This window comes from Neovison vison, chromosome X, assembly GCF_020171115.1.
Source record: "Neovison vison isolate M4711 chromosome X, ASM_NN_V1, whole genome shotgun sequence".
NCBI classification, from domain to species: domain Eukaryota; kingdom Metazoa; phylum Chordata; class Mammalia; order Carnivora; family Mustelidae; genus Neogale; species Neogale vison.
This window is the reverse complement of record NC_058105.1, coordinates 25070939-25096307: the sequence shown is the minus strand read 5'-3', so window position 1 is coordinate 25096307 and position 25369 is coordinate 25070939. Positions and strand designations below refer to the sequence as shown.

Sequence of the window (25369 nt, the reverse complement as noted above, 5' to 3'; positions counted from 1 at the left end):
TATTGAAAGTATATGGGATAATTCTCTAAATCCAGAAAGAAAGGGAAAAAAAAAAAAACCAAACTGCAAGGACAGGACAGCTCTGAGAATCTCAGATATATAAAATAGGGCCTCAATGTTATGAGTCTTTTTTTGTCCTCTTTCTTTCTACCTTTGGATTCTTTAAGAATTAGTTTCTTTCTTTTTGTTGACTGCTTCCTTTGCTGTGCAGAAGCTTTTGATCTTGATGAAGTCCCAAAAGTTCATTTTCGCTTTTGTTTCCTTTGCCTTTGGAGATTTATCTTGAAAGAAGTTTCTGCGAAGAGGTTACTGCCTACGTTCTCCTCTAGGAGTCTGATGGATTCCTGTCTCACGTTGAGGTCTTTTATCCATTTTGAGTTTATCTTTGTGTACGGTATAAGAGAATGGTCGAGTTTCATTCTTCTACATATAGCTGTCCAGTTTTCCCAGCACCATTTATTGAAGAGACTGTCTTTTTTCCTCTGTATTTTTTTTTTCCTGCTTTGTCGAAGATTATTTGACTATAGAGTTGAGGGTCCATATCTGGGCTCTCTACTCTGTTCCACTGGTCTATGTGTCTGTTTTTATGCCAGTACCATGTTGTCTTGATGATCAAGCTTTGTAGTAAAGCTTGAAATCAGGTAAAGTGATGCCACCAGTTTTATTTTTGTTTTTCAACATTCCCTTAGCAATTCAGGGTCTCTTCTGATTCCATACAAATTTTAGGATTATTTGCTCCAGCTCTTTGAAAAATACCGATGGAATTTTGATAGGAATGGCATTTAAAGTATAGATTGCTCTAGGCAGTATAGACATTTTAATAATGTTTATTCTTCCGATCCAAGAGCATGGAATGGTCTTCCATCTTTTTGTGTCTTCTTCAATTTCTTTCATGAGTGTTCTGTAGGTCCTCGAGTACAGACCCTTTACCACTTTGGTTAGGTTTATTCCCAGGTATCTTATGGTTCTTGGTGCTATAGTAAATGGAATCGATTCTCTAATTTCCCTTTCTGTATTTTCCTTGTTAGTGTATAAGAAAGCCACTGATTTCTGTACATTGACTTTGTATCCTGCCGTGTTACTGAATTGCCGTATGAGTTCTAGTAGTTTGGGGGTGGGGTCTTTTGGGTTTTACATATAAAGTATCATGTCATCTGCAAAGAGAGAGAGAGTTTGAATTCTTCTTTGTCAATTTGGATACCTTTTATTTCTCTTTGTTGCCTGATTGCTGTTGCTAGGACTTCTAATACTTTGTTGAACAAGAGTGGTGAGAGTGGGCATCTTTGTCATATTCCTGATCTCAACGGGAAGGCTGTCAGCTTTTTCCCATTGAGGATGATATTTGCTGTGGGTCTTTCATAGACAGATTATATGAAGTTCAGGAATGTTCCCTCTATCCCTATACTTTGAAGCGTTTTAATCAGGAACAGATGCTGGATTTTGTCAAATGCTTCTTCTGCATCAATTGAGAGGACCATGTGGTTCTTCTCTCCTCTCTTATTGATTTGTTCTATCACATTGATTGATTTGTGAATGTTGAACTATCCTTGTAACCCAGGGATGAATCCCACCTGGTCATTGTGGATAATCTTTTTAATGTGCTCTTGGAGCCTATTTGCTAGGATCTTGTTGAGAATCTTAGCATCCATATTCATCAGTGATATTGGTCTGAAATTCTCCTTTTTGGTGGGGTCTTTGCCTGGTTTGGGGATCATGGTAATGCTGGCTTCATAAAAAAGAGTCTGGAAGTTTTCCTTCTGCTTCAGTTTTTTGAAACAGCTTCAGGAGAATAGGTGTTATTTCTTCTTTGTAGGTTTGGTAGAATTCCCCAGGGAATCCACCAGGTCCTGGGCTCTTGTTTTTTGGGAGGTTTTTGATCACTGCTTCAATCTCATTACTAGATATTGGTCTATTCAAGTTTTCAATTTCTTCCTGGTTCAATTTTGGAAGTTTATAGTTTTCTAGGAATGCATCCATTTCATCTAGGTTTGCTGCAACCCACGGAATGCGAGAAGATATTTGCAAATGACAGTACAGACAAAGGTTGATATCTATGATCTATAAAGAACTCCTCAAACTCAACACACACAAAACATTATCATATCAAAAAATGGGCAGAAGATATGAACAGACACTTCTCCAATCAAGACATACATATGGCTGTCAGACACATGAAAAAATGTTCATCATCACTAGCCATCAGGGAGATTCAAATCAAAACCACATTGAGATACCACCTTACACCAGTTAGAATGGCCAAAATTAACAAGACAGGAAACAACGTGTGTTGGAGAGGATGTGGAGAAAGGGGAACCCTCTTCCACTGTTGGTGGGAATGCAAGTTGGTGTAGCCACTTTGGAGAACAGTGTGGAGTTTCCTTAAGAAATTAAAAATAGAGCTTCCCTATGACCCTGCCATTGCACTCCTGGGTATTTACCCTAAAGATACAGATGTAGTGAAAAGAAGGGCCATCTGTACCCCAATGTTTATAGCAGCAATGGGCATGGTCACCAAACTGTGGAAAGAACCAAGATGCCCTTCAGTGGATGAATGGATAAGGAAGATGTGGTCCATATACACTATGGAATATTATGCCTCCATCAGAAGGGATGAATACCCAACTTTTGTAGCAACATGGACGGGACTGGAAGAGATTATGCTGAGTGAAATAAGTCAAGCAGAGAGAGTCAATTATCATATGGTTTCACTTATTTGTGGAGCATAACAAATAACATGGGGGACACAAGGAGATGGGGAGAAGAAGGGAGTTGAGGGAAATTGGAAGGAAAGATGAACTAGGAGAGACTATGGACTCTGAAAAACAACCTGAGGGTTTTGAAGGGACAGGGGGTGGGAGGTTGGGGGAGCCAGGTGGTGGCTATTAAGGAGGGCACGTATTGCATGGAGCACTCGGTGTGGTGCAAAAACAATAAATACTGTTATGCTGAAAAGAAATTAAAAAAAAAGAATTAGTTTCTTCTTCCTAGGCTTTTATACCTGACAGAAAAAATAGCTTCTGACACTTCTAGTGACATATCCTCATAATTTTTTGGTATCCTCTCAGTTCCTTGACTAGAAGTAAGAGAGACATTTCATCATTACCTACAGCTGAAAAATCCCAAAGAAGGACTTGGCTTGCATGAAAGTATGGCATATTTATCCTGTGTCAGTCACTGGGGTCATACAATTGAGTTACTATAATGGTTTTAGCCTGGGTCACATATTCACTCATTTTTACAAGAAGTGGGGCTGGGAAAATATCTTGAATAGACAAAGACAAAAACTTTTTTTTTCAATTTATTTATTTTCAGAAAAACAGTATTCATTATTTTTTCACCACACCCAGTGCTCCATGCAAGCCGTGCCCTCTATAATACCCACCACCTGGTACCCCAACCTCCCACCCCCCCGCTACTTCAAACCCCTCAGATTGTTTTTCAGAGTCCATAGTCTCTCATGGTTCACCTCCCCTTCCAATTTACCCAAATTCCCTTCTCCTCTCTAACGCCCCTTGTCCTCCATGCTATTGGTAATGCTCCACAAATAAGTGAAACCATATGATAATTGACTCTCTCTGCTTGACTTATTTCACTCAGCATAATCTCTTCCTGTCCCGTCCATGTTGCTACAAAAGTTGGGTATTCATCCCTTCTGATGGAGGCATAATATTCCATAGTGTATATGGACCACATCTTCCTTATCCATTCATCCATTGAAGGGCATCTTGGTTCTTTTCATAGTTTGGCGACCGTGGCCATTGCTGCTATAAACATTGGGGTACAGATGGCCCTTCTTTTCACGACATCTGTGTCTTTGGGGTAAATGCCCAGGAGTGCAATGGCAGGGTCATAGGGAAGCTCTTTTTTTAATTTCTTGAGGAATCTCCACACTGTTCTCCAAAGAGGCTGCACCAACTTGCATTCCCACCAACAGTGTAAGAGGGTTCCCCTTTCTCCACATCCTCTCCACACATGTTGTTACCTGTTTTGTTAATTTTGGCCATTCTAACTGGTGTAAGGTGATATCTTAATGTGGTTTTAATTTGAATCTCCCTGAGGGCTAATGATGATGAGCATTTTTTCATGTGTCTGATAGCCATTTGTATGTCTTGATTGGAGAAGTGTCTGTTCATATCTTCTGCCCATTTTTTGATGTGTTTGCCTTTTTCGTGTGTGTTGAGTTTGAAGAGTTCATTATAGATCCTGGATATCAACCTTTTGTCTGTACTGTCATTTGCAAATATCTTCTCCCATTCCGTGGGTTGCCTTTTTGTTTTTTTGACTGTTTCCTTTGCTGTGCAGAAGCTTTTGATTTTGATGAAGTCCCAAAAGTTTATTTTCACTTTTGTTTCCTTTGCCTTTGGAGACATATCTTGAAAGAAGTTGCTGTGGCTGAAGACAATAACTTTTATAATACCATAGCTTCATTTTTTTACTGTGTTATTCATTAAAAATAAAAATTTATTTAGAGAATGGCTAAAATTCTGTTTGTTTCTCTTTATGATAATACTTGTAATGAGTGCAGGTTACACAATTTGCAGGGCTTAGTGCAAATGGAAATGTGGGATCCCTTATTCAAAAGAAAGAAAAAAGTGTGAAGGTACTAAACTATGAAACATTTTTCCTTAAAATACAGTTATACTACTACCCAGCAATTGCACTACTGGGTATTTACCCCAAAGATACAAATGTAGTGATCCAAAGAGGCATCTGCACCCCAATGTTTATAGCAGCAATGTCTACAGTAGTCAGACTATGGAAAAAGCCCAGATCTGTATCCACAGAGGAATGGATAAAGAAGATGTGGTATATTTATGCAGTGGAATATTAGGAAGCCATCAAAAATATGAAATCTTGCCTTTTGCAATGACCTGGATGGAACCAGAGGGCATTATGCTAAGTAAAAAAGTCAGTGAGAGAAAGACAATTATTATATGATCTCACTGAGATGTGGAATTTAAGAAACCAAGCAGAGGATCATAGGGGAAGCAACAAAAAATAAGACAAGATAAAACCAGAGAGGGAGGCAAATCGTAAATGACTCTTAATCATAAGAAACAAACTGAGGGTTGCTGGAGGGGAGAGAGGTAGAAGGATGGCATAATTGGGTGATGGACATAAGGAGGGCATATGTTGTAATGAGCACTGGGTATTATATAAGACTGATGAATCACAGGCCTGTACCTCTGAAACCAATAATACATTATATGTTAATTAATTGAATTTAAATTACAAATGTTAAAGAAACCATAATGGGGGCATTAGCAAGATATTATTGATAACATAACCTTGCAAATTGCACAAAGAATTTTTTTGTATAATTATTTTATATTATATGATAAATGATAATATTTTATTAATGTGATATCTTGACCCATCAAAATATTTTTCTGGCTCATTTTCTGTAAACTCATTTATTAGGTCATTAAGATCATTAAAATATATACCTTTAGTAACTTTATTTTCAATTGCTATATTTGCAAATGACCTCAGTTGCTCTTGGCAAATGGAAAATTGCAAATGAGTTTTGCTAATTTTTAAGTTTGAGAAGGATCTTTCTCGTGATGCAACTATTATGAGTTTTATCTAGGCAATGACACCATTGGGATAATTTCTTATAAATTAGTTCTAAATGCAAATTTTAGCACATTTAAACTGATTATTTTTTTTACAGAACAATTTTTCTAAAAAGGCTTAACTTCATACAAATCACTTTCATGTAAGTTTGAATTTAATTTTAAATGTAAATTTATATGGTGGCATTTTAATATTTCCTGACATTTTCTGTAACTTGTTAAGGTTGTTGAAGAAATGAAAGTGCTTACATGATTTGTAACTATTTTTTCAAATTATTATTTATTCAAGTACATTAACATATAACATACAACAAGTTAGTTACATAATATTACATATAGTGTAATATTGGTTTCAGGAATAGAATAGAATAGAATAGAATAGAATTTAGTGATTCATCACTTACATATAACACCAAGCACTCAACAAAACAAGTGTCCTCCTCATTACCCATCACCCATTTAGCCCACCCCTGCCTACCTCCCCCACATCAACCCTATGTTCTATATGGTTAAGAGTATCTAATGGTTTCCCTCCCTCTCCTTTCTTCCCCCTTCATCTATATTCATCTGTTGTTTCTTAAATTCCACATGTGAGTGAAATCATATGGTATTTGTCTTTCTCTGACTGACTTGTTTTGCTTAGCATAATACACTCTAGATCCTCTACCATTGGAAATGGTAAAATTTTATTCTTTTAGATGGCCAAGTAATATTCTAGTATGTATATACACACACACACATATATATACACACACACTCATATATACACACTCATATATACATACACACATATATACATACTGTATATATATGTATATATACACACACATACATACATACATACATACTGTGGTATATACACACACACACACATACATACATACCACAGTTCATCAGTCCATGGACATTTGGCTCTTTCCATAATTTGGCTATTGTTGATAATGGTGTCATAAACATCAGGGTGAAATTGTCCCTTCAAAACACTATTTTTGTATCCTTTGAGTAAATACCTAATAGTGCAGTTGGTGGGTCATAGGGTGGTTCTATTTTTAACTTTTTGTGGAACCTCCATATTGTTTTCCAGAGTGGCTGCACAAACCTGCCTTTCCACCAACAGTGTAAGAGGGTTCCCTTTCTCCTCATTCTTGCCAACATCTGTTGTTTCTGTTTTTAATTTAGCCATTCTGACCATGTGAGGTGGAATCTCATAGTAGTTTCTATTTGTATTTCCATAATGATCAGTGAGGTTGAACATCTTTTATGTGTCTGTTGGCCATTTAGATGCAATCTTTGGAAAAATATCTATTCATGTCTTCTGCCCATTTCTTAACTGTATTATTTGTTTTTTGGGTGTTGAGTTTGATAATTTCTTTATAGATTTTGGATATGAACCCCTGATCAAATATCTCATTTGCAAATATCTTCTCCCATTCATAGGTTGCCTTTTAGTTTTGTTGATGGTTTCCTTTGCCCTGAAGAATTTTTATCTTGATGAAGTCCCTACAGTTCATTTTTGTTATTGTTTCCCTTGCCTCTGGAGATGTATTTAGTAGGAAGTGTTACAGCTGAGGTCAAAGAGGTTGCAGCCTATATTCTCCTCTAGGATTTTGATGGATTCCTGTCTAACATTTAGGTCTTTCATCCATTTTGAATTTATTTTTGTGTTTGGTATAATAAAACAGTTTAATTTTTCTGCATTTTGCTGTTCAGGTTTCTGAACACCATTTGTTGAAGAGACTGTCTTTTTCCCATTGGATATTCTTTTCTGGTTTGTCAAAGATTAGTTGGCCATAAACTTGTAGGTTAATTTCTGGGTTTACTATTCTGTTCCATTGAACTATATGTCTGTTTTTAAGCCAGTACCATACTGTCTTAATGACTATAGCTTTATAGCTTGAAGTCAGGAATTGTGATGCCTCCAACTTTTTTTTTTTTAAGATTTTATTTATTTATTTGACCGAGAGAGAGAGAGAGAGAGAGAGCTCACAAATAGGGGGAGAAGTAGGCAGAAGGAGAGGGAAAAGCATACTCCCCACTGAGCAGCAATCCTGATGCAGGACTTGATCCCAGGATCCTGAGATCATGACCTGAGCCAAAGACAGCCCTTTAACTGATTGAACTGCCCAGGTGCCCCATGATGCCTTCAGCTTTGCTTTTCTTTTTCAAGATTGTTTTGGCTGTTTTGGGTATTTTGTGGTTCTATACAAATATTAGGGTTGTTGGTTCTATTTCTGTGAAAAATTCTGATGATGTTTTGGTAGGGACTAGAGTAAATGTAGTTTGTTTGGGGTAGTAGAGACATTTTAACAATATTTGTTCTGCCAATACATGAGCATGGAATTTTTTTTTCATTTCTTTGTGTCATCTTCAATTTCTTCCACAAATATTCAATGGTTTTCAGGGTATAGATCCTTTACGTCTTTGGTTAGGTTTATTCCTAGGTATCTAATGGTTTTTGGTGCAATTGTAAATGGGATTGATTCCTTGGTTTCTCTTTTTGAAGTTTCAATATTGATGTATAGATATGCAATAAATTTCTGTACCTTAATATCCTGCAACTTTGTTGAATTCATGTATCAGTTCTAACAATTTTTTGGTCGAGTCTTTTGCGTTTTCTACATAGAGTATCATGTTTCCTGAGAATAATGAAAGTTTGACTTTTTCCTTGATGACTTAGATGATTTTACTTCTTTTTGTTGTCTGATTGCCAAGGTTAGGACTTCCAATACTATGGTAAATAACAATGATGAGAATAAACATCCCTGTATTGTTCCTGACTACAGAGGAAAAACTTTCAATTTTTCCCCATTGAAGATAGTATTAGCTGTGGGTCTTTCTTACATGACGTTGAGGTTTATTCTCTCTATCCCTACTTTGTTGATAGTTTTTATGAAGAATGGATGATGAACTTTGTCAAATGCCTTTCTGCATCCATTGAGAGGATCATGTAGTTCTTATCTTTTCTTTTATTAATGTAGTGTATGGTACTGATTGATTTGTGAATATTGAACTACCCTGGTAGCTTTGTAGGAATAAATCCCACTTGATTCACCAGTATTTTACTGAGAATTTGTACATCCATATTCATCAGGGATATAGAACTATACTTCTCCTTTTCAGTGGTGTATCTGTCTGGTTTTGGAACCAAGGTAATGCAGGCCGTGTAGAATGAGTTTGGAAATTTTCCTTCCATTTCTATTTTTTGAAACAGTTTGAGATGAATAGGTATTAACACTTCTTTAAATATAGGGACAGTATACTAGGATGGATGGGCAAGCTGACCTCCCACTGCAAGTCCAGTGTTGCCCCCTTGAGGAACCTCTTCTTTTTCCCCCAGACCACAGCCACTATCACCATCACTGCTACTTCTACTGCTGCTGCCACAATTATATCTCTCTATCTGGGCCTTGGTTTTGGGCCCAGTCATTTCTTCAGGGCCCTGAAGAGCCTAGACTACCCTAAGCTAGCAAGTGGGTCTCAGGCCCCAAGTTCAGTGCTTATGTGGTGGTGGTGTGGGTGCTGCCATGAGGCATATCTCCTTTCAGCATGCCCATACTCCATTGTGCCATTGGATTTCATTTGTAAAACACACATGCACACCAAAAAGTATTCAGAATTTCATGATGGACAGCAGAACATTAAATCAAGTGTGAGGCCTCCTCTGGGATCAGAGTCTCTTTACTACATGGATTTTATGCACATAAAGCCTATCTTAGTTGCAAGATGTGCTTATTTGGGAAAATAGGTCTCTGTTTATTCTCTGAACAGGTAACCACTCAAAAGTGTTTAAAAATCGTTGAAAAAAAATCTGAAAAATATTTCTAGATTTGGGTTTTCTTTATGCACATGTGCATGCACACACATACATACACAGAGAGACACATGCAGACACACATACAGGCACACAGACACATACCCCTCACATCACTGAAACAAAAATGTCATTAAATAATAACCTTGCAATACATTCTTTCTTTTTAAAAATTCTGGTCCTCACCTACTAAAGGAATACAATTCCCTTGAAATATGACCAATTCATCTTGGTTTGCTTGGGACTTTCCTGGTTTTAGCACTGTAAATCCTGTGTCCCCTCAGTTCTGGCAAAAGCAGGATGTGTAGTGACCCTGCTTCCATGCCTCTATTCTATGTCTACAACTCTCCTTTCTTGCCTTGATTTATTTTCAAACTACAGCTTGAAGTCTTGGCCCAAGCAATCCATCTCCTCTGTGAAACCTTGTCTGATACTTCCAGCCAGAAGTAAGTTCTCCTTCTTCTCTGCTCCAATAGACTGAGTATAACTTTTACAGAATTTACCATATTGCTCTCTTGCTTGTTTTTCCCATTGGATAAGAACTCATTAGGGGAGGAAGTGAATTTTTTTAAAATTCCTATTTTCTTTGTACCTAACATAGTGCTGGATACATAAGGAGTACTCAATACATTGAAAATATAAATGAAGCACTGAATCTAAAACTACTCTTTGTCATGAGGATTGGAAAACTGAACTAAGCAGCAATGGTCAATAATCCTTCATTTAGTTAGAAAATCAGTCTGGACAGTCACAGCTTCTTTCAGAAATACTAAATAAATGGACTCACCCTCCAAGTGTTGGGGATGAGTTCAATTAATTCCTTATTCACTACATTCCTTATTTCACCCTAGCCTTCTTTCACTTAATGAGATATTTTTTCTTTAATCTGGATATAAGATTAATCCATTATAGTCAGCAAACAAAATGGCTTTCTTTTGTATTGATAACAAGTTTCTATATCACTGGACATATTCATAGAACTGTGATGTTACTGAAAATTCATCACTATTATCTTCATATTACACAATAAGACTTTTTCCTAACCTTGTTGATGTCACTGAAAGTTGAGTTTGAAAGACAGAGATAAAAGATTAAAGTTTGGATTTAGACTCAGTGAAAGAAAAATAAAATTTTGTTTAAAAATTGCCTACCCAATGCTGACATAAGGCTGATGGATATAATCAGTTAATCTAGTGTCATGATAATATCTAAGTTGAAAGGTTTTGATTTTAGTAAAGAAAAAGAAATTGTGAATGTCTTGGTTTATACCAAGAAATTCAGCTTTGAGTGCACTGAAATGCATGATTTCATAGATTATGAGTTTGGTTTAATAACTGACTATAAAAGTATTATTTTAGAGTTCAAAATTATTATGATTTATACTATTAAAAATTAGAAGCATATTATATGAAGAGCTGTTTGTATAATCCTGAAGCATTATAGAAATTTCCAGAAATTTTCATTATAGTCAATTTCTCTTAAATATTTTTGATGTCATACTCTAAGTTTTTACTACACTATTAAAATGAGTCCTGATGCTCGCTATTTGGAATTAGGCCAAACTTCAAACTTCATGGGTTAATGGCACAATCTTCCTCAGACTGTCTTCATCAGTCACCTGTTTGGAGGTCCACAGGCATCAGCAGTTCTGATCAACTGGCCATAAATTCAGGATTTCCCACTACCTTCATCAAGTTCAATAAATTCACTAAAATGACTCACAAAACTCAAGAAAGTGCCTCTTATGATTATAGTTTTATAATAGCAAAAAGTGTAAAACTCAAGATCAGCCAAAAGCAGAGATGTAGATGGCTATATCTAGGAGGGTGCCAAATATGAAACTTCCAGTGTCCTTTCCCAGTGGAGTCAAGATTCTTCATCTTCCTGGCATATTTATATGTAACAGTATATACAGAGTATTGTTAACCAGGGAAGCTCACCTAAGCTTGAGTATCCAGACTGTTTACTCCAGTTTCATTATATAGTCATGATTAATTGTATCACTGGCTATGGGATGGTGTTCAACTTCCACCACCTTCCCTCCCCAGAGGTTAAAGGATTTAAAGGCTTCAACATCTAATCACATAGCTGTTGTTTTTTTTTTGTTTGTTTGTTTGTTTTTTGCCTTGGCCATCTCCTAACCTAGGTCGTCTCAGTTGGTTTAAACTATATAGGAGCCCACTATGAGTCACCTTAATAGCATAAACTATCACAGCCTACTATAAATAACAAAGACATTCTTATCACTTGGGAAATCCCAAGAATTTAGAAGTTATCTCCCAGGAACTAAGGACAATGGCCAACCAAAATATTGTTGTATAACCATTCACTGGTAAATTGGAAACTATTAAGGTTTCTTCTGTGCATATAGGCTAGTGCTCTTTATCTACAAAGTACACACACTTTATTTTATATGTGCCAAACAGAATGTACCAGAAGAAAAACATTTTATTCATAAGCTGCCGCAACAACACATTGATCTATTTTTTTGAGTGCAGAAATAAGTCCAGGGAATAAGGATTTGAGGCCACTAAAACTTTATTCTCTAATAGTGTCTTTCTTTTATTGGATAACTTTCAGAACAGTGAAACAGCTTCCTGAGTGCTTCTCGTTGTTCTATATGTGTAACACCACTTAAGGTATTGACATACATATGGAATATGTAACTACTGAAATTGGATGGTTAGAGCATTTTTTCTTCTTTTTTTTTGGTCCATCTTCTCTCTGCATGTGTATTTATTTCTTCAGTTTTCTTCCATATTTTAGGGGAGGAAAATAATTTTCCCTTTACCTTTCTAAGGTTCTTGGCTGAGACTCCCTACTCTAAAAGACAGACTAATAAGAGAAAAACAAGTTTAATATTATACATATCTCTTGTCTGCCCAGAATATACCCAGAAAACTGAGAAACATCCCCAAATGGCCCAAGCTAATGCTTTATTTTTTATTTATTTATTTTAAAGATTTTATTTATTTTTCAGAGAGAGAGAGAGAGAGAGAGAGAGAGAGAGCAAGCAGGGGTGCTGCAGGCAGAGGGAAAAGAAGGCTCCCTACTGAGCAAGGAGCCTGATGCAGGACACTGGGCCCCAGTGATGAAGTTCTAGAATATAGGTGAGTTTCGGTGGGGTGAGGTCCAAGACAGATGACCAAGAAAGAATTCTTGAGACGTCTTTGGTGCAAAATGGTGGTTTATTAAAGCATGGGGACAGGACCTGTGGGCAGGAAGAGCTGCTGCCTGGGATTATGAGGGGTGGCAGGTTATGTACCATGGAATTGGGGGCAGGTAAGGAAAAGGGAGGTGTCAATAGAACTTTCATATGCTTAAGAGGACCTACAAGATACTGGATACCAGAAGCCTTGCCAATGCCAAGGTCGTTTTGCTCTCTAGCAAGGTATTAACATTAAGATGGGTGGGAGATTCCTAAAGAATATCACATATGTCCCACCCAGGAGTGGGGGTGGGGGATAGTTGGAGGGTGTCAGCTTCTGCTTTGTCCTCAGCCAGCCTCTGTTCCCTCATCACCAGGACCCTGCGATCCTAACCAGAGCTGAGGGCAGACGTTTAATCCTTAATCAATGGAGCCACCCAGGGGCCCCCAAGCTATCACTTTAAATGCCATCTCTATCTACAAACAAAAAATGTTCCAGATTGGGAGGACCAGTTACAGGAGGGTATCAGGAAAAGCACAATAAACAAGGGTATGAGTGTTATGCGGATTTAGATCATTGTCTTCTCCATTGATAAGCATTTCTAGAAATTTAGAGTCATCTCTGACCTGGTACAGAAGGGAGACATCCTTACAAATGGAGATTTTTTCCTTATAAATGTAAATGTCCCTTACAAAAGGGTAGTTTAACCTTTCAAAGCTTCCCCTGTGTCTGCTGTTTCTTAAAAATAACCAGCTTGTATAATTTGGAACTATAGCATAGAAAATATAGTCAATAATGTTGTAATAATGTTGTATGATGACAGATGGTGAATATACTTATTATGGTGAGCATTGAGTAATGTACAGAATTGTCAAATCACTTTGTTATATAACTGAAACTAATATAACATTGTATGTAGACTATACTTCAATTAAAAAAATAACCAGCTTGCAATAATTCTTATGCCAAAGAGGCATATTTTGGGGTGGCAAATTCTGCTCCCCTTGAATATCTTGGTTAAACTCATAGTTTCTGAGGTCAGACTGATGAAGTCTTAGAATATAGATAAGGTTTAATAATGCAGAGTTCGGAGTCGACATACAAGAAAGAATTCTTGAGACATCTTTTGTACAAAATTGTGGTTTATTAAAGTCTGGGGATAGGACCCGTGGCCAGAAAGAGCTGCTGTCCTGGGGTTGTGAGAAGAGGTTCATTATATGCTTGCAAGTTGGGAGGGGGTCAGAGATGGTGTAAGTCTCTAAGGAATTTTGGAAGCAAGGGCTTGCTATTGTTGAGAAAAAGGTTATTCATTACCAGTAATAAAATGTTTTTGTGAAACCTTTTAGATGTATATCAGTGGGCCATATACATGGGTTTGATTGTCAACACTATCTTGGAGGGTTTACAGATAGAGTTTCCAAAGTTATTGTTAAAGTGGACTTACAGGATCCTGGTTGGGGGTAGGGGATCAGTCAGGCTAGGATTGCCCTTTGCCCCTAGCAAAGCCTTAAGGTGGGGGAAGTTGAGTCCCTAGAGGAAAGTCACTCTGCCTGTTTGAAGGACTTGTCAGTGGATAAGGAAATTTAATAATTTTTCTTCTGTCTCTGTGTATCACATCAACACTACCTATCTTCAAATTCCTGCTTTTCCACTCATTAGCTGCATGACATTGGACAAGTTACTTGGCTTCTCTATGTCTCTCATCTATAAAACAGGAGTAATAGTAATATTTACCTCACAGGGTCTAGTGAGAATCCAAGTAACATAATAATCAAACAAACAAATAAATAAATAATAAAATAACTAATGTATGTAAAGCACATGAAATAGTTATTGCATAGTAGTATTCATTAAATGCTGGCAGTTATACTTTCATTTTGAGCATAATATATGTTTTGTATAGTAGATCAAAGACAAGAATTCTTTTTTTAATTTTAAAAAGTTTTTTATTTTTATTTTTTAAATTAACATATAACGTATCATCTGTTTCAGGAGTACAGGTCTGTGAATCATCAGTCCTACACAATTCACAGCACTCACCATAGCACATACCTTTCCAAATATCCATCACCCAACCACCCTATCCCACTCTCCTCCCCTCCAGCAACCCTCAGTTTGTTTCTGAAATTAAGAGTCTCTTATGGTTTGTCTCCCTTGCTGGTCCCATCTTATTTCATTTTACCCTCTCTTCCCCCTGTGCCCAACCTCTCAAATTCCTCATATCAGAAAGATCATATGATAATTGAAAGAAAAGAATTTTTCTGTATAGCTAGAAGATTCCTTTGAGATCAGCTAGTCTAAACTTTATTCTCTTTCACTTGTCAGGGTAGGCAACAATACGCATATAGAAGAAGTTCAGGGGAGGCAAAATGACTAGCTTAAAGTCACACAGTGAGTGGCATAGTTGTGATTAAAATCTTCATTGCATGTTTCCAAGCTGAGTGCTCTTTTTACTATACTGTACTACATTAAGTTGAATACAACTTATAGTCATTTCAAAGTAGTAGTCCCTCCGAAATCTTGGGGGGAAAAATTCAGAAAGACTGATATGCTGAACAAAACTCAACCTAGGGGTGGGTCCCTTCTCTAAGAAAATGCAAAAGATCATGCCTCAATTTCTTCAAATGTGAGTTTATGTATATAAGTTTGTGAAGCGAATTCTGTACATATCTTATAGTAAGTGCATTTTTATTTTAAAATAATTTTTGCTATGTTCCCTTAAATTTGATTCTTCTTTTGCCCTGAACATTTTTATTTTTTCTTTTGATTTGGTTGTTGACAGATTTATTTTCAATTTGGTACAGCTCACTGAATTGCAAAGGAAAATAATGAGTGTGAAAGTGTTATAGTACACCCACATAGCCCTTCCACCTGGTTGCCTTATCCTTCCAAACAGACACCACCCCAAAGTAAACCATGTTGCTCAAAAACAAGGATGAAAGAAGAGTGGTAACAGTCTGCTGCAATATTCTAATTCAAATGCTATCTTGAATGTTCTCCATGGGCTGTTGTGATAAGGGATGACATGATCCTGTGATGAACAAGGCAGCACTTTAAAATTGGAGTTTGTGGAATGCAAGTCCACTTGAGATACTAAGTATTCCACAAAGATAATGTGGGGTTTTTTTTTGCAAATATTCTTAGACAAGTTTGAGTTAGAGCATTTAAAAAAATGTTTCTTGGTTTCCCAGTCCTTTTCATATGCCTTAGAACAAATCTTCAAGAACACTTTGGGAAATACTACAACAAGATTTTGATAGTGTGAGGGTTCTTAACTTGGAGTTTGAATGTTTTAACTGAGATTTTTGTTAAGGTAATTTTAGATACATATGTATTTGTAAAACATAGGGAGGTTCTATCTACCCTTTTCCTAATTTCTCCCAATGGAAAACATCTTGCAAAACTATAGTACATTAGGACATTAAGAGTTATACAATATACTGATCCTATTCAGATTTCTCTAGATTTATACCCATACACACATGTGTGTGTGCATGTGTGTATAGGTATGCGTGTTTAGATCTATACATTTTTATCACATGTATAGTTTCAAGTATCTGGTCCATGAATTTTCATCAGAAAATTATTACTTCTTTATTTCCACTACTCTGTTATTGAAAATTTGCATTCTTCAATGATCAATGTAGGTTAAAAAACAAACAAACAAACAAACAAACAAACTAAAAGCCTACACAGTTGTATTAGCAGTACCTACGACTTTTTTATTAATAGAAGTCACATTATAGTTCCTTTTTAAAAAAAGATTTTATTTATTTATTTAACAGAGAGATCACCAGTAGGCAGAGAGAGAGAGAGAAGCAGGCTCCCCGCTAAGCAGAGAGCCCGATGGGGGGCTCCATCCCAGGACCCTGAGATCATGACCTGAGCTGAAGGCAGAGGCTCAACCCACTGAGCCACACAGGCACCTCCACAATATAGTCCTTGTAGCTATCTCAAAACATCAGTTATGGTCATCATTACTTCAAAATTAGAATAATTATTAAACCTGCCAATAGATCTTATTACTTAATGTTTTACTAAACATATATTTTACTGTATTACAATTTTCAACAAGTTTGTTAACTTTAGTTCAACATATTTAGTTTCTTTGTAATCTTATGTGTTTTATTTATTTAAAAATATTGTTTGGAGGATAGATTCATAAGTTTCATCAGATTGTCATAGGAATCTCTGACACAAAAAGGGTTAGGAACTTCTAGTGTAGTCAGGAAAATGCACACTGAAAAGAGAGACAGGAGAGATTATTTTCATTTCCAGCTCTGCCTCTTATTAATTACATAGCTTAGGCAAGTATATAAACTCTGAGTCTTAGTTTTCTCACCAGTAAAATGGGAGTGAGAATAATCAGTGGCTATAGTTACCTTATAGCTCTAAATTTCTCAGAATCTGTTATAGTGAAGTCATCTTTCCACCATCTTCTGAAATAGTTCAGATCTAATAAAAATAAACTTTTTCTTTTGAATTTTTAATGATATATGGGTAACTTGGAGATTTTTCAGAAAATAGCTTCAAATCATTCATTCATTCAAAAATAATATTTATTCACACTGTACACATAATAGAACTGTGGATGAAACACCTAAGAAGATTAACGTGATCAATTTTTAATTAGCAATTAATTGTTTTTTGTTAACAATGAATTGTTTCTTTGTTAACAGTTGATGGACAAAACAAATGTTGGAAGGAATTGTTATCAGCAAAGAATTTCTAGAGGAGGAATTTGAATTTGAATTCAGTTGAACTGAATTGGCCATATGAGTTGAGTTTTGCAAGGAACTCTAAGGGAGGGGCATTCTAGAGAAAGCAAATGACCTAAGTAAACACACTGAACAATGAAAGAGCATGGTGCATGGGAAATAGCAAGCCCTTGTCTATATCTTGTGAGAGGGTAAAAAGATGACTCTGGAGAGATAGCCAGATCCCTATCATCATTAAGGGCCTTCTATGCCTGCCAGGCCATGCTAAGAGAACATGCATTTTACTGAGAAATCAGTGGTGGCTGACAAAGTCTTAAGAAGGAAAAATGACATAATCTAATTTGCAATCCATAAGGATTCTCTGGCAGTAGGCTGAAGGAGGAACTGAAGGAAAATAAAACTGGACGTCGAGAAACTAGTTAAGAGGCTTCCAACGGCTCAGTTATAATAAAAAATTGAGGGTTTAAAATAAACATATCATCATGGGGGTATACAATAGAAAATGTATTTGGAGGAAATGAAGGAGCTGTCAAGAAAGGCTTCTAGGTTGCTCACTCAGAAAATTTTGTAGTTAATGAAAGTAAAAAAAAAAATGAGGAACAACAGATTGGGGAAATAAGGAGGAACAAAATGTTGGTTCAAACTTAAGAAAGATTGATTTGAAATAAGTCCAGAACACCTACATGGAAATTTAAATGTGAAGGTTAGAAGCAATGTTTGGGTTCACAATATGGATGTGGTAGTCATCAATACTTAGATGTTAAATGATGCTACTGGAGTGGACAAGATGTTAAATGATGCTACAGGAGTGGACACTGTCATTTAGAGAAATCAAAAGTGAAAAGAGGAAAGCAGTAGACTCTAAATTTTATTGGTAATGTATTTCATTTATAAAAGTGTTTAGCCTCTAGGCATGTGTGGGTATGTTAGTTTAGATGTACATGTGTATATTTTATATATTTTTTTAAAGATACAATAAGAAAGTCAATAATAAAAAGATAAGGTTACATACACATGAAAGTTCCAATATTTTCCACAGTCCAGTACATCATCTGTGTACCCCCTCAGGTGTGTGCACCTCACTGTGGAAATCAGTGGAGAATGGGAATAAGCTGGAACCTTAAAGGATGAGTAAGAAATTGGTGGAGACAACTTGGTAAGGGTACTCCAAGTTGGGAGGGCATTTGGAGCAGAAGCATATACGTAAACAATGGGAAACACAAGTATAAAGTTGCTGAAGCATAGAATGAAAAACAGGAATAGCAAGAATTTATGTGGAAGAATTTTCTAGAAGTTGGGTCCTCAGGGCCTATAGGCCATGGTAATGGGATTTGGTCAACGGGAACCAGAAATGGTTTAAAGTCAACAGGATGCCCGAAAGGGTTTAAAGTAAGGGAATGAACATGGTTCTGTTTATATTTGGCTCTAATCACTGGTGGTGGTGGGGATTGGAGATGGTGAGTTTGGAATCAGTGAAATAGAATGAAAGGTATTAAAAATAGACTTGTGAAAATGAATGAAATGAATTAGGCTTATTTCCCCTTGAGAATGGATGGCTAAGGGGTGATTTGGTCACAGTCTTTCAATATAAGATTTGTAATGTGAAAGATTTTGTTTGGTCTAATCACTGAAAAGTAGAAAAGAAGCAAGAAAATGAAAGTGAAGTCTGAGTTGGTTACTAAGCAAACTCTTGATTATTCAATTGATGATTTATATATTTAAAGTCTTTTCCTCTAGAGATTTTCATGAGGAGAATGGCATCAGTGGCTACTTTATGACAGGCAGATAACAAATGTCAGAAAAGTGTGGATATAGAACTATTGAGATTTTTTCTTTTAAAAATCTGATGACAACTGTTCTATGAAGACTAGGTTCAGCTTGAGGGAAGTCTGTGAAAACTACGTTTTAATCATTCACCTCATTTTTTAAAAAATATTTTATTTATTTGACAGAGATCACAAGTAGGCAGAGAGGCAGGCAGAGAGAGAGAGAGGGGGAAGCAGCCTCCCTGCTGAGCAGAGAGCCCCATGCGGGGCTCCATCCCAAGACCCTGGGACCAGGACCCTGAGACCAGGACCCTGAGACCAGGACCTGAGCCGAAGGCAGAGGCTTTAACCCACTGAGCCACCCAGGCACTCCCATTCACCTCATTTTAATAAGGGGTCCAAATCAGTTAGATGCTTCCAGGAGATTCTGTTTTGCCTTGTGATACTCTGAGAAAATGATCAACCAAATAACAAGTACTTAATGACAATTTACTTCATTCTGGGTAAAAAAAAAAGAAAAAAATACCATATTGTTTCTGCTCTCTGAGAGCTGATCATCTAGTTTGGGAAAACAGGACATATGGATGAGAAACTAACAATATAAAGAAGTATATAAATTCAAAGATAATTTATAATTAGCCCATAAACTTCTGCTGCATCATATTAGGTGATGCAGCATATTTAAAAATCTATGTGTTACTGGAAGCTTTCCTAATAATGTCATTTCTGAGAAACTTAGGTAAACAGAAGTGAATGCATCTTAGAATGTTTTTCACTTTTAAAAAAAAAGATTTTATTTATTTATTTGACAGAGAGAGATCACAAGTAGGCAGAGAGTCAGGCAGAGAGAGAGAGAGAGAGAGAAGCAGGCTTCCTGCTGAGCAGAGAGTCTATGCGGGGCTTCATCTGAGGACTCTGAGAGCATGACCTGAGCTGAAGGCAGAGGCTTAACCCACTGAGCCACCCAGATGCCCCTGCTTTTCACCTTTACAGTGCAACTTGACATATATAGTTCTGCTATGTAAAAGGGTAAAAGGGTTAGAAATGTATAATGATACCACCAATTCTATTTGATAATTCAAAAATTAAATTAATATTTACTCCAAATATATTATTGAGTTTGAGTACAAATGGTTTATAGATTCAGCAGAACAAAGATGTTCTAGAATAAGTAATAGCTAACAATTTGTTTATTGTTCTGAAATGAGCATTTATAATTGTTTACATTAATGCATGCTGAGAGGCAGTGCAATGTGATGGGAAGAGTATTGGACTAAGAATTAATAAAACTTTTCAAGTTTTACTTCTTCCTCTAATTAGTTCTATGATGGCCCTGATTAAAATAATGTCATAGTAATACAATCTGTTCTTCCTAAAGCATGACAAATTGGATGAAATCATCCTTATTTTAAGCCTAAGAAAAATATTGAGAATTGAAAGTCACTTGAAAGGAAAACATGACAAATGTAAAATAATACTGATGAATGGCCTAAACACAAAGCTTAGGGATGCCTGGGTGGCTCAGGCGGTTAAGCAGCTGGCTTCAGCTCAGGTCATGATCCTAACGTCCTGGGATCAAGTCCTGCATTGTATTCCTTGCTCAGTGGGGAGACTGTTTCTCTTTCTGCCTGCTGCCTGCTTTTCCCTCTGCCTGCCATTCCCCTGCTTATGCGCTCTCTCTCTGATTTGGAAAAAAAAAAAGCTTGAATAAAATTCAGTTACCGAGAAGGTTTGACGTGTTACTAATATGGTATTTGGGTGAAAAAACGTGTTGGGATTATATGGTAATAATGTGGGAGAAGACCATAATTATATGCAAGAACTTTCACATAGGAAGCAGAGCTCTAGAAGTGAGATATATAGACTTCCTTAAATATTACAACTTCATAGAAGGGCCATAAAAACAAGGAAGAAATACAGAGGGTGATAACATTTATGAAGTACTTATTATTTGTGAAAACCTCTACAATCCATTTTCACAAGTTCTTTATCCTATGAGGAAAGTAATATAGACCAGTATATCCTGGTTACCTGGTACAATTGCTAAAAATACAGATTCCTCACCCTCAGTTTATTTCATGAATCATAGTATCCAGAGAAGGGAGCCCATAATCTGTGTCTTTTGCATGTGACTCATGTGATTTTGATGATCAGGCAATTTTAGAAAATACTATTGTAGACTCTTAATGTTCACAAAAGACATATCCAGAGACTTTTAGAATTTCTCAATATTGCAAATAGCACTATAATCACTAAAATTTCCCATGTAAAAGTTCTATTTTGCTGGCTAGGAACCATCGCTTTCTTAGATCTTCTCATTTTCTCTTTCTCTTTATTTCCATACCAACAAAAGCAGTTGGATTTTTTAATGTATTTTTTCAAAAAGAAACAAAAGTTTTATCACAGTGAAGGGGTTACTGAGCACATGAGCTCAATACTTATATTAGCCATACACTTTTTATTATGTTAGCTATGTACTTCTCTGGGTAGACATATTGAAGCTAGCCATATTCTTCTCTGGGTAGACAAGTAGAAACTGTGATGTCTCAGAAGTATAGATGCTGAGACTAATCTTGCTTTTCATAAATTTATAATATAATGTCTGTTAAATGTTTGTCAAATAAAATTATGTGGAAGAGTAAATCTACAATACATTTGGCAAATTTGCAGTTAACATCATAGTCTTTTAGGTAGTGAAATGCTAAGTTGGAGTTTGTAAAACAGAAAAAGTCATTCTCTGTAAAATCATTCTAACTTCCTGTAATGTGAGCAGGCGAATTCAACCAGGGACTCTGTGGAATAACTTTTAACATTTCTCTGGCACAAATGAATTGGAAGATGTGTCATACTGATTACAGAAAGTAAGTATGACTTCTAAAGGTGAATGAGCAGGACACTGATGAGACTGTGGTACACAGCATGCATTTGAAGGAAATAACACAAATTATATTCATGTTAATGAAATCCTAGTTTACCATTTACATCTATAGACAGGAGCTGAGTCTGCCTAAAGTAGCCTCTCTGGGCACCCAAGGATGATTTATCACATCCATCTGTTTTTTTTTTTCTTTATAGCACTTGCCACACATATTTTATTGTTTATTCTTTATTTATCTGTTTGTTGTCTGTGTTGACTTCCTCTATGCTCAAAATAAGATGCAAACTGCATGAGAATAGGGACCTTGTTTTTCTTGCTATGTTTGTTGTGGTGAATGATCAGCTCCTAGCACAAAACAGACATTTATTAAATATTTGTTGAAAACATGAATGTCCTATAGGCATCAATTTAGTATGCTGCTGTGGCCAAAAGGTCAAGAAAATAAGGGCATAATCATGGTAGATATTAAACATAAAAATGCAATATTCTACTTTGTGTGAAAATTAAAGATTTACCTCCATATCCAGAAGATATGTTTGAACTGGAAAAGTTCTAAATACAAGTAACAAGTAATCAGGATGATTGATGAGCAAGATCTTTAAAAGTAGAATATAAAGTGTAGCTTTCTTTAGTCTAAGAAGGTGAAAGCTGAAGGTTACACATTGTAAGGGAAGGGATAAATTTAGAGATGTTCATTAAATCTCAATATTTAATAGGAATTACCATTTGGATTCCTTTATTCAATACACATTCACTGTATTACACGTACCATGTTAGAGGATGGAGATAAAAAGATGAATAAAGCAAAATAACTCATATGGTAGTGGGGAAAAAACTTGAGGTGGGGATGTCAGAGAATGCTTTCTGGATAAGGTGATACATACTTTAAATACTAAAATATGATTAGAAGTCAACCAGGTGAAAAGTGTTTGGAAATAGGAAGAAAATTCTTAATAGCAGAAACAAAGGAATTCAACAACGTGGCAGTATATAAAATCAATGCACAGAAATCAGTTTCATTTCTATACACTAATAAAGAGGCAAAAGAAAGAGAAATTAAGGAATTTATCCCATTTACAACTGTGCCAAAAAACCATAAGTTACCAAGGAATAAACCTAACCATGAATCAATGAATCAATACATTCAATGCAGTCCCTACCAAAATACCATGGACATGTTTCACAGAGTTGGAACAAATAAGCCTAAAATTTGTATGGACCAGAAAAGACCCCAAATAGCCAGGGGGATGTTGAAAACCAAAGCTGGGGGCATCACAATTCTGGACTTCAAGCTCTATTACAACACTGTGATCATTAAGACAGTATAGTACTGGCAAAAAAAAAAAGACACATAGATCAATGGAATAGAATAGAAAGCCCAGAAATGGAACCTCAACTCTATGGCCAACTAATCTTTGACAAAGCAGGAAAGAATATCCAACGGAAAAAAGAATTTTTTCAATAAGTAGTGCTGGAAAAATTGGACAGCCACATGAAGAAGAGTGAAACAGGACCATTTTCATACACCATACACAAAGATAAACTCAAAATGAATGAAAGACCCAAATGTGAGATAGAAATTCGTCAAAATCCTAGAGGATAACACAGGTAGTAACCTCTTTGACCTTGGGCACATCAACTTCTTCCAAGACATGTCTCAAAGGCAAGGGAAACAAAAGAAAAAATGAACTATTGGGACTTCATCAAGATAAAAAGATTCTGCTCACTGCCAGATAAGATCTATAATAAGATCTTTATAGATAAGATCTATAAAGATCTTATCAAACTCAACACCCAAAAACAAATAATCCAGTCAAGAAATGGGCAGAAGACATGAACAGATATTCTTCAAAGAAGACATACAAATGACCAACAGACACATGAAAAAAGACTTCATATCATTTGGCATCAGAGAAATACAAATCAAAACCACAATGAGCTACCACCTCACTCTAGTCAGAATGGCTAAAATTAACAAGTCAGTAAGCAACAGATATTGGTGAGGATGCAGAGAAAAGGGAATCCTCTCACACTGTTGGTGGAAATGCATCCTGGTACACCCACTCTGAAAAACAGCATAGAAGTTTCTCAAGAATTTAAAAATAGAGCTACCCTCCAAACCAACAATTACACTAGTAGTTATTTACCCCAGAGATACAAATGTAGTGATTCAAAGGGGTACCTGCACCCCAATGTTTATAGCAGCAATGTCCACAATAACCAAACTATGGAAAGAGCCAAGATGTCCATTGACAGATAAGTGGGTGAAGAAGATGTGATATACATATATATAATGGAATATTGTACAGCCATCAGAAAGGATGAAATCTTACCAATTACATCCACATGGATGGAACTGATAGGTATTATGCTGAGCAAAATAAGTCATTAGACAAAGGCGATTATCATATGGTTTCACTCATATGAGGAATATAAGAAACAGTGCAGGGAATCATATGGGAAGGGAGGGAAGAATGGAATGGGACGAAATCAGGGAAACAAATCAGGAGAGATGCTTAACTTTGGGAAAGAAACTGAGGGTTGCTGGAGAGGTGGTGGGTGGGGGGATGGGGCAAATGAGTGACAGGCATTAAGGATGACACGTGATATGATGAGCACTGGGTGTTATATGCAAGTGATGAATTACTGAACTGTGTTTCTGAAACTAATAGTGTTCTATATGTTGGCTAATTGAATTTAAATAAAAAAGACAAAGGAAATACATGAGAAACAAGAAGATGTGTGAAATACATGAGAAACAAGAAGATGACAAGAAGTTCAGCATTGGTTGAATGTAACATTTAATAGAGGAATGGATAAAAAATGAGTTTGGCAAGGCCAATAGGGACAATCATGAAAAGCTTAAATAATATATTAAGGAGTTTGGACATTACTATATAAGTAATATAGATACTGAAGGCTTTTAAAGCATGCTTATATGTAAAGTTTTAAATAGTTTGGCTTGGAACTTATTTGGCGATAAATTTGAAGGGGAATATATAAGAGGTTGGGAGAACAGTTAGGAAGACATTGTGTTAGTCTAGGCAAATGATGATGGTTGATTTGAGTAATGGTAGTGTGGATGTTAAAGTGATGACAGACCCATAGAATATTAAGGAGTATATAGTCACCAATTGGATATGGGGGAGGGAAGGAAAGAAGGGAGTCCAGATGACTTTAAAACTTCTGGTTTTAATGATTGAGTAGATGATGACAGATGCCAAATAATTATAGAGGAAGGAGACTATATAATATGGAATTTAGAGATTAATTCAATTGTGGTATTAAGATTTCTGAAAGACACTTAGCATGCAGTTTGGTATAAGTCTTAAGCCTGAATGACTGATTTATTTTAGAGATATAGATGTAGGAGTTATGAGAACATAGGCAATATTTGAACACTTGAGCTGTAATTTTATCATCAGTGGAAAAGTGTAAAGTAGTGGGTTATAAGGCCCAGAATGCAGGAAA

At 36.2% G+C, this 25369-nt stretch overlaps 1 pseudogene; it reads right to left on the bottom strand.

Moving 5' to 3' along the window:
• LOC122896517 overlaps positions 1–9003 on the bottom strand; it is a 30042-nt pseudogene extending 21039 nt beyond the window's left edge.
• Between the last annotated feature and the right edge of the window lie 16366 nt (positions 9004–25369).